The sequence below is a fragment of the Anopheles nili genome, chromosome 2 (assembly GCF_943737925.1).
Source record: "Anopheles nili chromosome 2, idAnoNiliSN_F5_01, whole genome shotgun sequence".
Taxonomy (NCBI): Eukaryota; Metazoa; Arthropoda; class Insecta; order Diptera; family Culicidae; genus Anopheles; species Anopheles nili.
The window spans coordinates 32,909,040-32,927,055 of record NC_071291.1 but is presented as its reverse complement, the minus strand read 5'-3'; positions in this window follow the sequence as shown (position 1 = coordinate 32,927,055).

Genomic DNA, 18,016 nt, shown 5'->3' with positions numbered 1-18,016 from the left:
GTTAGTGCCTACTTTGATGACAAGATGGAATTTTTTGCTTCTTTTTCTTCTGCCACGTGAGGGAAAGAGATACAGCTGCATGGCGATCAGAAGCATCCGAAGTGCATCTATGTGCGAGATTCAACAAAGTGTTGTGGTGAGTCCGGCTCCACATGAAGTCCAATAAACGACATGAAACGAACGGTAAACTAAAAGTGGGAGTTTTATTGCACACTTTTGGTCTTAAGTAAGCCCTTTTACTGTCTGAATTGTTTAGTGTCGTACAAGCAAACTGTCGTTTTAAACGAAAGCAATACGATGGCGACCATATTCCTATCGAATGTGTCGATGATAAATAGTAAATTGTATCACCTCCAGGAATTGTAAAGCTCCAACTAAAACCCATTATTGCGAATTGTTTATCTTTCCACACGATCGAAAGCGATCGCGCAAGTTTAACTTGCATAAATGTAGCGTAACCAAAAGTGCTAAACCAATCGGATATATCTTTCTTTTTAAAGCTGAAACCGGAACTGACAACGAAGCCTCCTCCCATTCCGGAAGCTCATCCAATCAGCCAAGCTCAACCCCGTTCATCCATCCGGTCCATCCGCACTCCGGCGGCTCGATAAACTCCAACGCAATTGTGGTGCGGTTTCCGGGCGATTTTCGGTGCAACGGCGGAAAGTTGCAAAATGCACCACCAAATCCGGGCGTGCAGGCAATTGAGCATTATCACCGTGCTTAGTGTGTTCGAGCCGCCGAACACACCGAACACCATACCACGAAACCGTTGCCAATGGAAACTGTGAGGCGTGATCAGACCAGAATGAAAACGGCCCTGGGTGGGTGAATCGTGTACACGTCACGCTTTCAAAAATAAACACCTCGACGAGTACAAAGCGGTAACATAACCGCAGATTGTCCCAGTCGCAAGGCAAGGGCCTGTAATGCACTGGGGGATCAGATCCCCCCTCCCCACGCCCCCTGCCTCCCTCCCCCGCCGGGGTCCTATCGGCAATTACACCCGTGGCTTTCGGTTTTGAAACTGAAACCCAGCCCGGTGCGGGTGATCGGTTGGATTGCGTAATGTAGCGTTTAGATTTCGTGCTGCGGTTTTTTGGCCACTGATGCGACCGACCGAAGTGCACCACCACCGGGACAAATCTGTTGCAGGTCGCACCGCAGACGCGTGGTTTTGCACGCGAGGCAAAGGGGTTGCAACGATGCAATGTGGCTTGTTTAGTAGGTGCATCGCAAATGCATCCGACACCCGAGAAGACCGAGTCGCCTGCGTGCCGTTCTGCTGATAAGCAGCTTGACAACCAACGAACCAGTGGGTTTCATTTGCTTGTGGGTTCTTTTGTTACGCACATCGGTAGCCAAAAAACCAAACGTGTGCATTTATGCCACGATGCATGCACGGTGTCCTCGAAGGCTAGCCATATTTTTCCACCCCTATTAGGCATCGTGTAAAGCAGCACGCGGCACATGTGACAACGTCATTTGGAATTACAAGTACACTTTTCGCTTCAACGTGCATCTTGCAGTTGCGGGTTTCTCGGTGCGATTAGATGCCAATCACGCGAGCTGACGTCTGAACGTCTGATACCCGGTCAGCGACAATCAAAGCGGTGAAAATTGCGTTACGTTAACTTGGTTGTATACAAGCCAGCTTGAAAAATTTCGTCCAGTTTTAGCACTGCAACCGCATACTGGAAAGTGGCTGTTAAAGAGGGCTCGCAAAAAGACACATATCATTCATTGCTGATTGTCAATTCGTTATCGAGTCAAGAGACTATAGTGGAAACTGTACGCAAGTCGAGCAATTTCCTCGAACCCTGAAGTGTCCGAAGGGTATGGGTTTCCTGCACATATAAACTCCCCGCATGGGAAGTGCTTACTGAACAAAAGCTAGAAGATGCAGGTGCTGTTTGGCTGAAGGATTGCAGCGCACTTCCCAAAACCAGCGACCAAACACGCCCCGTGAGTGAGTCAGGAACGACTTCGTGGCTGGTTTGAATGTACCACCTCGGTGAAGATGATCAATATTGCATTCCTTTAACGTGTGTTCTGGGGTGTTCTTCGAACATCGCTGCCTCGTTGCATGCTTTGGCACAATATTTCAGATCAAAGGTTTAAGAAACGCATCACTCAGACCGAAACATCGTGGTTTGGTGGATTGGCGAATGCGAGCGCTTCGAGAAGGTGCATATATATCTATATAGGCGAACTATCGCTTACATCACTGACTAAGGATTCGTAAAGGCTTGGCGATTGGAGCAAATTGGCATCGAACGGAACTGGGCTGTTGTCTACATTTGAAATGTGCCCTTTTTGATCTCATTTTTGTTGTAACACATTTTTTTTCTCTACTCTACCGAACAAAGCATATCAAAAATAATCGAACAGTAGCAGGAATGGAATGGTATAATTGTTTAATAATGACATCGCGATCAGCGCACCCGATAATAGTCCAAACCCGATGTGACCAAAGCACTTTTGCTCGTTTTACGACAGAAAAATGCATCCTCTTTTCACTCAATTTGAAGAAGACGATCAGCGACGTTCGTAACACCATCAGCGCGTCTTCGCATCCAGGCTAGCCTCCAACCGCCATTTGCATAAGATTTGCCCTAGCTCAACGTCGTTCGCTAACGATATGCCAAAAGCCCACGGTCGACGATCAAAATGTGTTTGTTTTGTTCTCCAAAACTGCTTCACCACCTTCCAAAAGCCTGCCTCACTGCGACACAGCACGATTGCGTAATTATACCGAACTGGATGTGTGACTTGCTTCCGAACCGACCCCGGGACGAAAAGACGCACCTGGAGTGGGTGTCTCAGGCTGTCGATACGATCAACGATGGCACGTCGAAACAAACGACACGGGAGGAAACATAATTTCTGCTCGTGCTGCAGCATTTAGGCGCAACACCCTGACGCAAGCCTATAAATAGGACTCACATCAAGCGTGGGGAACTGGTTTGGAAATTCAAAACGTTTGCTAAAGCGCGTACCGACCGTTGCGTGGAGGAGAGAGAGAAAAAAGTTGGGCATGACGAGAGGAAAATTGCCTTGTTTTTCGTGTTCGAAGGGAAGATGAAACCTCTTCCGACCGAAAGTGGCAAAACAGCCGAAGAGTTCGATGTGATAACGGTAGCTGCATGTCTGCCAAAGCGATGGATCTGATTTGAGAACTACCAGCTAATGCTGGTGTTTCTGTACGGAACGAACGAGTCGAAGATTTAGCGCCGTTCCAGGGAACGTTTAAAGTGAAAGTTCGAGGTTAAAAAAAATTTAATTGAATTCCATCCGGTTATTGGTTTGCCCTAACCAAGCCAAACGCTTTGCAGGATGATTCTAGCGATCCTGCATGGTAAAATTAACATTCCTTCGATGGAAAAGGGGTTGTGAGCGATAACCACTTGCTCTGTCTGCTTTGAGAGCTGCACCCGCAAGAATGTCAATAACGCCTGAAGAGCCGTTGAACAATCATCTTGTAATTTATGCACTCGATTTTGCGGTAGTTTGTGATGCTTTATGCTTTTCAAACGCACGCCCCCCTTCTGCATAAAGCTGTAACGTTAAATGGCAAATGGATTTATTTCCACAAAAGTTTGCATCAATCGTTAGTTTTGCTATTTTCAATTTGTGCTGTCGACAGTGACAGTTTTACGGTCACTAGAGATAGCTCGAGCTGAAGCGCATGAATTGGAATGGATTTATCTCCATCGAAAGTTCTTTCAACGTGTATCGCTCTCCTGAGAAGCGCAAAAACGAAAAATAAAGCTCCCGTCCGGGTGATTCGTTCTCAAATCCCTCCCGCTATAGGTATAATAGTTTTCGGAGAAGAAATGATGGTGAAAAAACAAAGCGAAAGAAACAATAAAGCCCGAAAGTATGTAGCACGCCATGTGCTATCAATTGCATCGAGTTCGGGTTGGGAAATTCATCCTAAACGCTCGTCACAAACTTCAGGTTGTGCGCTACGTGTGCTCCACGGTTCTCGGGATTTAGGCACCAGACATTCTCTCTTTTTCTATCGGTGAACCGTTGAAGTTATCCATTATCCACCGGTGGCTCGTTTTGTTCCGATTATCGATCGATGCCGCGTCAATAACGCATCGGTCGACCATGCCACATCCCCACGGTGTTGCGCAATCGTTATTGAATTCAAACAAGCCAGCTTGTGCCATGGGTTTAGACCCTTGAGACGCACCGTTCTTAGGTAAGAGCTTGATGCGAATTTTGCGAGACACATCGTTGAGTTACTTGTACCGTACGACGAGTGTACAGCAACACTTTTGTTTCTAATATGGGCACCAGTTGGTCAAACAGGAGCATAAAATGGCCTACGTGCCATTATTTTGGTGAAAGGGAATGCCATGATTTTGTTTTAATTTTTTGCTTATGCACATCGCTTTCATATTGTTAGTGCAGCGCGTGGTAAATGTTCATTGGAATGCTCAGTTGAAAGATTTTCGTCTGTCGAAGCTCGCGTCGAAGACCTCGTGAAACCTGAAGCTCGCTCAAGTGCTCGGAAATCGTGAACGGCTCCTACGTGAACGCAAATTGAACCCCACGGTGTACGCTTCGGCTGTGTGCCGGCGTTGTGTTCCGGTCAAGAAGCTAAAACCCTCCAAACCGACAGCATCGGGTCCAGCGGAACCCTTGTCTGTTGATTAAAATCTCATCGAGTTTCGCTCCGCTCGGGGCCGTGACGTGCCGTAAAATGCCGCTCGCAATTTGCAGCAGCCCCTTTTTCGCCGCTGAAATCCGACGTAATCCAATGAACCATCGGACGGTTCGGTAAAATGGTAGCCAAAGTGTAGCGGATTCTTAACGCCCACCTACCACGCTGGCACGTCGGCAAAGAGGGGAGGGAAACAATAATAAAATACCACGGCCAGCAGGATGACGGCCGTTTCGTTAAAAACCTGCCAATTTCTGTTAGCCGACAGCGGTCGATCAGGAAACCGGCCGGCCGGGTTGGAACAGGACAACGTCTTATTACTTCCTGAAGAATGTTTTTCGAAAGGGCGCTTGGTTTTCGTGCCCTTTTTGCTGCGAGTTGGTGCGGCGAACGGTGAAAGGGTCACCGATCCGAGGTGTTTCTGGCACACTGAAACAACACTGTACCAGAACACTAGCTGGCCATTTCCCGCGACGCCGGCCAGCCTCGGCTGAGCTACATCCTTTGGTATATTAGCCCGTGAATGGCCGTTCCTCAAAAGGTACGGTTCGAAGGACGATAACATCCGCCGGGACGGGATTCGAGCCGCCGTGATTCGAGCTTATATGGGTATTAACGAGGCAGGATACGCGTGAAAGCATGGACGGATTGCGAATGGCAGCGGACCGGAGCAAGCGTTCGGCCAAGCCAGGCAGGAAAAATCATTGTCGGCTATTATCGGCACCAATAATCAGAGTTAATTGCGTAGAAAATAGGGTTTCGCTTCGGCCGAAAGTGGATGCGGGAGAGAAGCAAAAAAAAAAATAATAAAAGGGATACCATCGGAACTCGCCGAAAGCCACTCGATGTGGCGCTGTTTTCGAGCGAAATTTCCTTCATCGTCAGGATTTTGCTTATTTATTTTTGTCGTATACATGTATTTATGTGTACAAATTGTATCGCAAAACGTGCTCCAGCAGAAGAAGCAATTTCTTAAACGAAAGCATTCTTGCGAAAGAAGGCAGAGGCAATTTGGTACCTTACCGCGGATAAGATCCCACTGATTTGATATCATCTTTTTTATTACGATACGGTTTATGATACAAATGAGAGTGTAGTAATTCACTGATGTGTTATTTGTAGTTTGTAATAACATTATACTATGATTGTTGAGTGCCAATTCAGTTCGCGAATAGTAGCGGTGAACTTTCGTTTTTATGATCGCATTTCGATGTACTATATCGTGGTTTTAAATTTTGTTTTAATTTTTTTCTTGCTCGTAAACACGCTTTTCTATTTAATTAAAAGCGGAACTGCAACTGGAACGATGCAGCTCATTTGCTTTGATTTATCATTTTATACAAATAGTATTTAAAAGAGCCCGTCTAGTCATGCAACGTAAAGGTCTAAATTGGCTCTTTTCTTTATTTGTTACAATTTTTATAGAATTATGAAAACTATAACAAATGCTAGAAAAAACTGTTATTGTGCTACAAAAATGTTATTGTGTTTCTCTCGTAACTGCCTTACTTTACCAGGTAACAGTTTTGTAAATTCGAGATTTTAATTTTAGTTTAATGCATTCGAAGCTTTTTAAAATCTTGTGATGAATCATTGAAATACGAATATTAAAAATATACTTCGCATAAAACATACCTTCTAGAGACTAAGTTCTATTGATATTTCCCAATAACGAATCACGGCTTTGGATGTTTTTTTGAATATCGAATATGTTATATCGACTAAATGCGTCAACTAATTGAAACATGCGAATCCAACGGCACTAGAATATGTTTCTTGCAGAATTAATATTAATGCTTCGCAAGTTTGTACGTTGTCGAAACGTGTTATGTTTCCTTTCTTGAAGTAAAACTTAAACACTAACATTCCACGGGGTCACGATTTGATGCTCAAAACTTTTCCCCTTTTTCCCTGGCGCCTTTATGCGTTCAGTTATTTTGCAGTGTTTTTTATATGAAGATTTTTAAGATCTTTCGACGAAGCGACGAATACCATAATGAGTATATTTAGTTTTCTTAAAGAGTCACTCAAATCGGAATGATCTTGCCGAGGCAATACAATCTGCCAGAAAAGGCCAACCAAACGTCGAGTTTGAAGTGGGTTTACGCCTGAGCCTGCGAGTTAATTCCCATCATCTAAAACGGTTCATCGTTTTGGTTATCAATTTACCAAGCGGAAAAAGCACCCCCTGCAGTATCGAAACAACCCCCCAGAAAGTTGGCTTTTGGCCGGGGGAAAAGCGCACAGTTACACAGTTTGGAAAATGCATATCATACCGTTCGTACCCGGCACGTGAAGTTGCCCAGCTGTGCACTAATCAATACTCCGTGCGACAGCTGGCCCTAGACGCTGATCGCAGATGAACACGGCTCACGTTAGGCAACGGCTCGCTCGCAAACAAACTGAATCCACAATCAGTCAGCTGCAGTCGAGATCTGCTACTTCCCACTAACGGCTCGAAGCGCGCCTAACAACGACGCCAACGGTGCTTGAAACAAATTTTCGGATTAAATTGCGCTTGCACTTGCAAACCTTGGCAACAGGGCCACGAACGCACCGGCTATCGATCACTAGTGGCTCAGCTTAATACAGCACTGGTGCACTGCCACTTCGACGTCACTGAACGCTTCTTGCTGCGTTAATTAACCGTTTTCAACACATCACGCACGGTTCACTAGTTTACGAGTGGATCAAACTTGGGCGCTTGTGAAAGCGCCAATTTCAACTCGATATGGTTGCAATCAGGACTCCGAGAAACCGACGAATGTGGCCTTCTCGCCTCGAGCGAATCGTGCCGGTTTTCTTAACCCATGCACTACACTGCACACATACGACTGGGTCGGAATGCGATGGCTTATATTTTTCTGTGCTACTGCCAAATGCACTTCACGTGGGCCCACGCAACACACACATGCACCGATCACACCACACGTTTTGCTTGGCGGCACACAAAACAGCTTCCAACTTGCACGTCTTCACGAAGGGCCCAAGCACAAACAAGCGCACGAGATTCACACACGCGACTGACAAGCCGGAAATGCGCCAGAATAGCCGGAATGGCACCGAAAGCCAATGCCGGTCGGTTCGACGAGTTGCCGGTTTGCCGGCGTTTTTGGGCTCGAGGCTCGTTGAGATGCCTTTTGAGAAATGTTGCAAAATTGCCAGGTCGAAGTTCGGCGCGAACTTTCTCAAGTTTGGCCAACGAGCTGGAGGGGTTGTGTGTTTCCGGGCGAATCGTTGCAAACACAATCACGCCGGACAAGAGGCGCAACGAGTGCTTGCTTGCATTAACGAGCGTCTGTTGCAGCGATGGGTTGCGACGATGATGATGATGATGATGATGCGCCTCCACCGGTGCGGATTTAGTTCCACCAAACTTTCTTTATCTAACTCACTCTCACACACACACACGTGCTTGCTTTGGTTGTACTCCTTTTGCAAGATGCCTTGAAGGCGAACTTTAACCTACGGACGTCGCGCACGTTTACCGTCGAACGGGGGTGGTTTGTTCGCGTTCGCGAGCTGAAACTAGAGTTGTTCGCGCCACGTCCGACCCGTTCGGTGGTACCGGTCAAAATGAGCAGCTTGCGAGCTGAGCGCTCGGAGCCACTATGCGTCTGGGTGGGCCAGATGGTGGTCATAATGCGTGGTTGGTTGGATGCTGCAGTTATGTTGGTTTTTTACGACAAAAATTCAAGCTGAATACATTCCAGGAGCATTTTATTGGTATGCGGGAATTTGTTTGAGGTTATCATACGCTCCTTGGTAGGACACATTGTTTTTAATCATGATTGTGTCTCGTTTATTTTTTGAGTAAATTAGTGCCCTGAATCAGTGAAAGCTGTATTTCTTCTTCCTTAAATTATATGAAAATCAAAAACTATACTAAAAACATTGAAAATCCCTAAGAATTTCAAAGCAGTAACTGCCTATAGACACTATTGGCTTACGATCATATGATTAGGATCACTTGTTATTGAAATTATGTCTTTCAATTCATTTACTATGTATCATTTGGTTCGGCTAACCCACACTAGGACAATATTATATGAGTTGGAATGCGGTTGATAGATTATAACTACGGTGTTATGATGCATGTAGCTATATAAAACAATTGCTATTACTGCTTCCATATAAATGTCATAAATTTGATTGGTTTATCAAACGTAAGACTAGCGAAAAACTATATTTTTAATGCTCATTAGTAGATTTGTAGCTTCTACATATCCGTTTTGTAACGCACAATTTTATAAGTATTTCTTTAATTGAACGTTAGTGCGCAGCAGACTGTTGGAGCATATATCTGTCCTTATGATAAGTGGAAGACGCTCAAAATTTATTTAACTAATTATTAGATAAACTTAAATTACTAAAATTGAATAGGCTTATGACCGGTCGTGTCCCAGTATGCAGCCTCAGCGCTCACGTCCATTCGGGCGGCACTCACCACTATTTGTAAGTCGGTACGGACAACGTGGACACGTGGACATGGCCGAGAGTCCATTGGCCGGTAATTTGCACGTCAAGTGCTGGTTTTTTTTCTTAAATTTGAAACAAGGTGCCATCTGCGCGTTGTACTGGTTGATGAGGGATGAGAACTTGCCGCAAAGGAATATGCAATGAGACCGTACGAATGTTAATGTTTTGTTCTGAAGAGAACAAAACAAAAAAAAAAGAACGTTCGCATTTGGATACAAATAGTTATTCCGTGACAATGGACCGATGAAGGGACGATGAGAAACCCAAGTGTTAAATGGGTATTAGACCTGAAAACAAAGTGTGCCATGCAGTGGCACAAAATCGTCTATTTAAATGAGAAGTCACTCGTACCGCATCGATTGTAGTAGCCATTGCATTTGAATTAACTTTACGCGCCGGTTTGCTTGGGCGCCTCCATGAAGGCGTTCGATTCGCACAGCCAACCGGACACCCAACGGCAGTAATCGGCTTAACGACGTGACCATGCTGAATGTCCACGTTGGCGTGCCGAAAAAGGGTAGCGTAGGCTCTCGAAATTCCGCCCAACCACGCCACCACGGTTGACATAAAAACTAGCTGCTGGTCTGTTGATTATTCACGGATTTCGATCTTTCCGAACTTCCGCAGGTTCCGCAGGTTCCGCGACGCAACGAGCAACACTCAAAGTATGAGTATGCATATCGCCTCGGTTGCGGTTGCACGGTGGTTCCATCCACCAAGGGCACACTTTACGCACCAGAAGTGGGGTTTCAAGTGGCCCGTGGCAGTGAAGGCTCGCATGGTGGTTTTTTTTTGCACTACTCCGTGTGCTCCTAATAAGTGCCCGTGCCGGGGTTTCTATTCGTAAAAACACTAGGCAAAGGGTGACCCAAAACAGAGCGACAGCATAAAAAAAAAAGAAGCAACCAAAAAGTAATAGACGCACACAAAAAAAAAGCCACCCCACAGCATGATCTCGAGTAAGCCCGAAGTCATCAGCCCTGTGCGAAAAGAGCGCGCTCCAGCGGAGCCACACGGATGCCCGAGATGAAGAAGCGAAAGAGAGTAAATAAAAGCAGGCTGGCTAAAGAGCTTGGGGTGAGCAAAAAAGAAAAAAATAGCCTGACTCCAGAACCAAACGATCACGAAAATACGGTGTGGCCAAACCCACACACACACACGGGTGCGTATTTACCCACAAAAAAAGGCATCAACGCGCGCGAGGCAATCAACCGCACCGATCAAGTGGCCGAAGTGCTTCTTCGCCCATTAATGACTTCTAATGACTTCTTCTGGCGTGGCGCATCGTAACGACGCCACCGGTTGGGAAGCGCAAAACCCGGGTACACACACGCACACGTGCTGGATGTCAACAGCATGGCAAACACACTAGACCCGATTGCTGGAATCCCGGATTCGAGCGTCCAGGTCCAGCGCGTGACGAAGCCACACCAAGGAGCGTCCGGATTTCCACAATTACCCAATTACGCCCGTCAAAGGGAAAGCACAAATAGTCGTCCCTCGTTGAAGGGCCAGCCTCAAGAGAGCAGCCAATCTCAACGGAAAGGAAATAGCTGCGCGATGGAAAACCTGCGACCTGCACGGGGACAAATCAACAGATTGGGGCCTGGATAATAGAATTCAGGTCAGCTGTACCTGCCCTACTTCATCATCGGTCCAGCTACGGTGGGCTAATCCATCGATTTAGCTTCCAGCGCCAACCAAAAAAAGACAAAAAAAGGGCCACAACGTATGGCCAGCGAATTTTTCAGCGAATTGGGCAAAGCGTGAAAAGCGCACGGCACCGGAGCCACAACGTTGGGTAAATCCACCGGCAGCAGCTGTTCCGGCCGGTACGATGGGCAATAAAAGTTTAAACTGCGATTTATGGCCACACCCGGAACGATGCGCTTGGTCCGAGATTTCCACCTAGCGTGCAGTTCTACCATTAGCGCTTGGAGCGAGCTGCCGGAATTGGGCCTGGTTGGCCTGGCGTGGAGTGCCTAAATCAGGATCAATTTTAGGCGTCCTTTTTGCGACCTTTCCATCTGACCCGGCGGAGCCGAAAACATAACACGCGCTCGCCGTTCTTCGGATCGCCGGATCGAGTGATTTGTGGCTTTTCTTGTAATGGTTCGACCGCTCTGAAGGCCACCATCACGAAGATGATGATGATGGTGGCGATGATGATGCCGCTACCGATCCATGTCGCTGTGGTGAGCCGATGCCGATGCCGTTACGAGCTGACAAAGATAAATGCTGCCAGGGGGCATGCTTTGTAAAGCGGATAACTTGCGGATGTAGATATAAATATATGTATCCTTTTTTGTTCTCTTTCTTCCGATTCCCATTGCAAGTAGCTCCATTGGCAGATATCGCGTGCCAGCGGAAACCAAAAGAGCTTTCCCATTTTGTCGATCGCGGCTTCAAGCCGATCGATTTGGGCGGAGTGGGACCCACATAATATCAGCGTATGGGGAAGAATTATGGCAGCACTATGGCGTGCGAGTGTTCCACCGGGGGTTTTTGAAAGCGTTTCACCGAAATGATGGGCACACAGACACGCTATTTGTCCTCTTGCAAGGGCCGCCCTTTCGGTGGGGAGTTTTTTCCGACGCTCCCGGCTTTCCAAGCAATCGAAGGCTGTGTGGTTGTATTTCGCAGCAGCATACGTGATTATTCCGGATCCGGGCACCCGGGGAGGCGACGGTGTGATAGAGAAAAGCACGCAATGTGAAAAAAAAGGTCCAACGTTCGACGTTCGCAAAGGCAGCCAAGGAAGCGATCCGGAAGGGTTGCAGTGATTAATTACTCTTGCATCCAAATGCACCCGCACCAGCTGCATACTGGCGAATGCACTCTGGACCATTTATTACAAAGTATTTTCCGCTGGCGGGGCACGTGGGTGGTGCCGCCCTGGAACGCGGAAAAACGATTTTATTCATTCAACCCGGCATCCGCGGGAATTCCAGGCGCCAGTTCCGTAGGGCTTCGGGGCCCCGTACTTTCGGCTCAATGGATTTCATTCAGCCCTCGCCATCACGGCCCTGTTCGCGTGTGTCCACGTGAAGGCGAAAATCTCCTCCCCCAGCATTCATTAGTGCAATAAATGCCATTTAGCGCCAAGAGCAGGACGATGCGGTTCGGTGCCCTAATTTCTCGTTAATAACAGAGCGTGGTGGGGAATGGTTTTTTTTTCTGTGTGTGCTTCTTACTGCTTCCCTCGCGCCATGACTCTAACGAGCGCAGATTGTAATGCTCACCCCACGCGAGCCCATGTTCCGCCCAATTGGGGCTTGTCCACCCGCCGCGTTCGGAATCGATGATGGTTCGTTAAATTTTGCAAAAAACAAAAGCCATCGCGCGCGGGGACAACCGCAAAGCCGGAATGGCCGAAACCGATCGGAAGCGCAAACGAGCGAATCATTTGAACCAGTGCCGTGGTGATGGCTTTTCTCCATCAAACACAGAGAGAGAGAGAGAGAGAGAGAGAGAGAGAGAGAGAGAGAGAAAGCAAATAAGTTATGATATCCTCATTACGGTGGAGGCGCCCATCTCTGGTGGCTGCCAGAGATCGATGGTTTTTTTTTCTACTCCTTTTTTTTTGGCAAACCCAAGCGAGTCGTTTTGTTTTATAATCTCGACCCAGACGGGCTCGGCGGACGGAAATTCAATTAAAAACCGAGCTGCCAACGAAATGGACCTCCCCGTGGTTGTGGATCGTTTACACAAATCCACAAATTGCTTAGCCAGTGCCAGCAAGCGCGCGCTCGCTCGCCAACGGCGGCCATTGTTGTTGGCATTTGATTTATGGATGCCTTCTCTTAACCACCCCCTGAGAGGGCGCAAATCTCTCGGACGTGCCGTTCATGCTTGGAGCGAATGATGGGTGAAAGTTTTTCGCGTGAGAACGCGCGCGCGCCCGCGCCAGATAATGGAAGTTGGCCGAAAAGTTTCGCAACACCCTTCTGCGGGGCGATTCGTGGAAGTTTCAGGGCAACAGGAAGCAACAGCGCGTTTGCATGTCGATCCCATCAACGATTCCGACCGCAAACGCGTACAGGAATGTGATAACGTACTCATCGCTCGCGTGCTCATCGGTGTTGATGCGCACGGTGGAAATGATGAAGAAAAGAAAGAATAAAAAGAGGTCCGATATCAAAGGGAATCCACGCTGCGCCGTTCGATTGGGGTTTTGGGCAGCGAAATGATTGGATTTGCTGATCGTAATCAGCACCCGAAAAGGGGCATCCTCGTAATCTGCACATCAAAAGCTCGCTTTGCGAAGCGGATCGCGGGACAAGTGCCACAAGTGTACAAAATTGGAGTGCCACCATGAGTAGCAAACGTAGCAAAGCACGCTGCTTCTTTCGTAATCCCTACTCTCCACGGTGCAAAATTAACTGACAACAGCTCGCTCGGGGATCGCTACACGCGCAAATCATCGATCGCTAAGGCCCATTGAGGTGGGAAAAAAATGACGCACGCAAGGGCGCGATTTTCCCGGATTGAGCGAGTGGCTAATTTTTCACACCTTGCATCCTGAAGGAGCTACCGCCGGCAGTTTGGTTAGCTAACGAAGCCATCCAAGCGCGTGTGCCAACCTGGCAGACTAACTTCGCTGTGTTGTGTTTTGTACCGGGAAGGGTAAAGAAAGAATCCAAGCGCCCTGGGGCGCTTCAGCGGCGTGCTGTCTAGGATCAGCCAGCACCAGGGTACCCGGGTTTCAGTGGCACTCGTTATGGTATGCGTTATTTTTATTGAATTTTCCCCACCCCGACGGCGAATGGGGCGTTTCAACGCCCAAACCCAGCGTCACGGGACAAAAGGTAGCTTAACTGTTTCTTGCATTTTTTTTTCTTCATCTCTGTGAATCTGATTGCCTTTGCACGGTTTTCTGAGGCTGACGCTGGTGGCTCAGCAACATCCAGCATCCGGCGTAACGAGCCGTCTTCGTGGTTTGCACGCGTTTTCTACGAAGCGTGACCGCGTGAAGGTGAAGGTGAAGAGCACTTGGCACCACCACGGCCAAAAGGGAAACGCCTCACCGAAACACAACTGCTGAACTAATCAATCCGCCCCGGTTGTGCGGAGCCAAGCCGGCACGGTGGTAGGGTGTTTCGTTGGGAGGCTGAAAATCTCCTACGACCACAAACGAACGCACGGAAAAGCAAGCACAACGGCACAGCGGCAATAAAGCAAAAAAAAAACCCACCGACAGTGGAGTGGGAAGCGGTAGCGGATGGGGGTGCTGGTGGGAGCAACAATAAGAAGAAGAAAAAGAAGCATACACGCGCTTCTAAAGTTCATATCGATGAGTGCGATCGAGAGTAAGGTGGTGTTTTTGTTTGTTTGCTTCTTTAGGGTGAGCACCAAAACATCAGCAGGCCGCGCGAAAAACGAAAGCCCTCCGCTAGTAGGCGACGTCTGCTGTCAAAGCAGCGTGAGTGTGTGTGTGTTTGTTGGGATGGAAGGCAGCGTTTTTTGGGCAACTCATCGAAGCGTCATTGGCGTCGAATTGTGCGATTCGTTTTGGGCTCCATTTGCCGCCCATCTGGTGTGCTTCTGGTTCCTTGTCCATGCGCTTCCGTGCGTTCACTCTTGTACGATGGAGGCCGGTGTATTCAGGAATGTTTGTCACCATGTGTCACTTTGCGCCGGAGTGCGTGCTGACAAACTGTCACTTTTGGTCCAGGTTCATTAGGACGCGCTGCGAAGTCGCGTTCGACTGGCTGTGGGATTTCCTTCTGATATATTTTTTTTCGCTGGCAAAAGCAGGGCAGACTATCGCCGGTACTTGGGTCAATCCGGGGTAGTTTCTTGGCCTTTTGCGAACAATCCTTCTGGCGTGATGTTGTCCTCTTGCTAGCATACGACAACAACAGCAACAACAACCAAAAAAACCAACCACTAATGGTTCGTCTCCGGGCGCAAGATGAATATAAAATGCAGCAAAAACGTGAACTCCTGTGCCAAGGGCACGATGAAATAGCGTGATTCCGGGCTCCGTGCGTCCCTTATTCCAACCGTGGATCGGATTAACAGCATTTCCATTCCGTCTAACAAGCACTCCTTTTTTGCTTTTTGTTTTTTGTTTTTTTTGGGCGTTTACCTCCACGCGCCCGAAGCAAATGACACGGTGCTAAATTCGACGGTATCAACTGCTGTTGCCCAAAAACGAGCTAATCATTGCTCGCTCATCAATCGAGCGTCCACAACAATTACCGCACGCGTGCGCCCGCCCGTACACTGCAAATGGTAATTTACGATTGGCAATTGTGCCCCATTACATCCGATTCGATTGACGAGCTGACGGGCCTGTGAACGGTGTTTTTGAGCAATCACAACTCCACCGGCCGGAGCAAGAGTTCAAAGTCACGCTCACGGTTAACCCTTCGGTGATCGGATCACTCGTTGAGGGGTTGAGGGCTTAGATTCGATCACTGCTCGTCTAGCCGCTTCTACGCTATCGTTTAAAGTGGCGCATTTTCCGGTGAAGCGCTCTTTAATCCCCTCTTCAGGTGGCCATTTCTCTAGGCCACCCACGCAGTAGTGGCTGCAAATGCGCCACTATGATCAAAGCGAGCGCACGCTTATAAATAGCAATGCCGTGTGGTGTTGAATCGATTCCGGGTCGCTTTGAAACCGCCCAACCACATCCTTCCATCGCAGGAGCTGCAACTTTAATTACATTTCATAGTGCACCAGCCACCGGGTGGCCGGAAGCTTACGAAACCTTTCGAGCGGTTCCAGCAATCTCGGGGACTTGTGTTGGCTCGAAGCTCGCAGCTTGTAGCGCACCGGAAGGGAAAGTATGGTGCATTCGATTTCCTGTTCGGTTTCGTGCCGCACCGTAACTGCCGGTTGAATTCACACCATATTTCACTGCACTAAAGGATGGCTTTTTTGGGCAGGGCTTACAAGTAGCGGATAGCTCGTAGTATGCAACCGACCAACCGGTTGTGACATTTTACAGGAAGCGTACGTACACCGGGGTAGGGTTGCCTTTTAATGCACCTCAAATGCGTTGCTACCTGATGTGTAGTGGTGGTTTTGGTTTTGCCCCTGAACCGTCATCCGAACGACCCCGGAATGCTGTCATCCCCTATTTTGGGGGGTGTTGGAACCGCCATCGCAACGGCTTCCGCTTTTTCCGGCAGCCACACGGACGAAGGTGTCGTGTTAAGTGATTGCCGTCATCTTTTGTGGAAAGTGCGCCTGAAAAGGCCAGGACCGGTGCGTTTCAAAAAGCGTACCCCCAAAGCTAACGGACCGAGCCTGTCATAACCACGGACAAGAACCTAACGAGAGATCGATCCACCGGCAATGTGTTGAGGCGTGTTCTCGTTCATCGCACCACAACAAGATGGATTTGGTATGGTTTCGGTTCCACCCCGGGCCGATGATTGATGAAGGAAAAACCCTCCGGGAAACGCATACCAGTAGGGGTGGGGGAGATAATAAGCTTTCCGGTGCTATCCGTCCGATGGTTCCGTTGAATGGCATCGAAGTGATGCCCTTCACCGAACCAGCGTGTTTATTTGTTTTTATTAATCCGTCCCATCGGGACGCAGCCCTGGCTATGGGGGTCGGTGCGTTCCGGAACCCGATCGGGGGTTCAATGCCGATCCCGGCCTGCCTCGAGAGCGCCCCCACTCGATGTCCAGAAGATGCGAACGTGCGCTGAAGCTGGAGTCAACAGTCTGCTTGACACGTAAGCCTATAAATCATATGCATCAGTTTTCACTCAGCTGATGGATGCGAGCTAGAGCCAACACTCAGCCAACCGGAAGTGCCCACAAACTCGGAAAAGTGGTGTGTGGGGGGGGGCGGTGTGGGTAGATGATGGTCAAACACTCCATCCTGTGCGAAGGACCTGTTCAAGGCACCAGGTCGTGTGGGATAGTTGAGCACAATCTCGTACCGAGTGGAAAAACCCCCTTGGAAGGGACGAACGAGTTCACCAAGCGGCAGGGAGATAGTTCAATCCATTAAAGCGACCACTTTCATGAGCGAACACACACACACACACACACACGCACACACACACACCCACACACACAGGAATGGGGAGAAAGCTCGGCAATGTAGGCAATGGGTTCGAGGCTCGATAAGATTAGAATGGCTTGGGTGATCGTTAAATAACCGTTCAGCTTGCCATCTAAAGAACTTCCTGGGAAGGTCCGGCTAGGCGTACGGATAAAGCCGAGAATGGATGCCAATTAGATGCTATCGGGCGCCATTTCGATTCCACCTGTGCCCAGGGTTCTACAGGTTCTGTAGGGCGTTCGCTAACTCGCCTTAAAACGTTCGCCCTGTCTCTGTCAAACAAAAATTACCACGAAAGGAAAAATAATTACCTTTGAACGGCGTTTGAAGCAAGGACATCGGCACGTCACGGGCAGATCTTGAGCCCGAAGAGCGCAGTTAATTGTGCGAGCTTTTCCCACACAACAGCGCACCCTTTTAACGTCGCCACCATCGTGGGAGGAAAATCTGGCCGTTGACAAGCGCGTTCGGTGTGTTTGACGACTACGCCCGGGCCGTTGTGGTATGCTTTTCCCACCGAGCAAACGTGCGCGAAGAAAGCTAAGTTTCTTCGGAAACAGTTAGTAAATTCGCAAACTTACAAACAATCGTCGGAACCAGAGGAGGTTTTTTTTTCTCTTCCAATTTCAAACTCGCACATCCTCCGCTTCGGTTCGGTAAAATGATGCGAGTTTTTGTTTTGTTTCTTTTGCTTTGCGTCGAGTGGAAATTGGGTGGAATTTCAGTTGTTTTTGTTTTTTGTTGCATTTGTTTGCTGTTCGAGCCCTTAATTTGCTGGCACGTTGTGGGTGTGGGTTATTGTTGCTGTTGCCCAATTCGAGCGTTTTTCTCTCT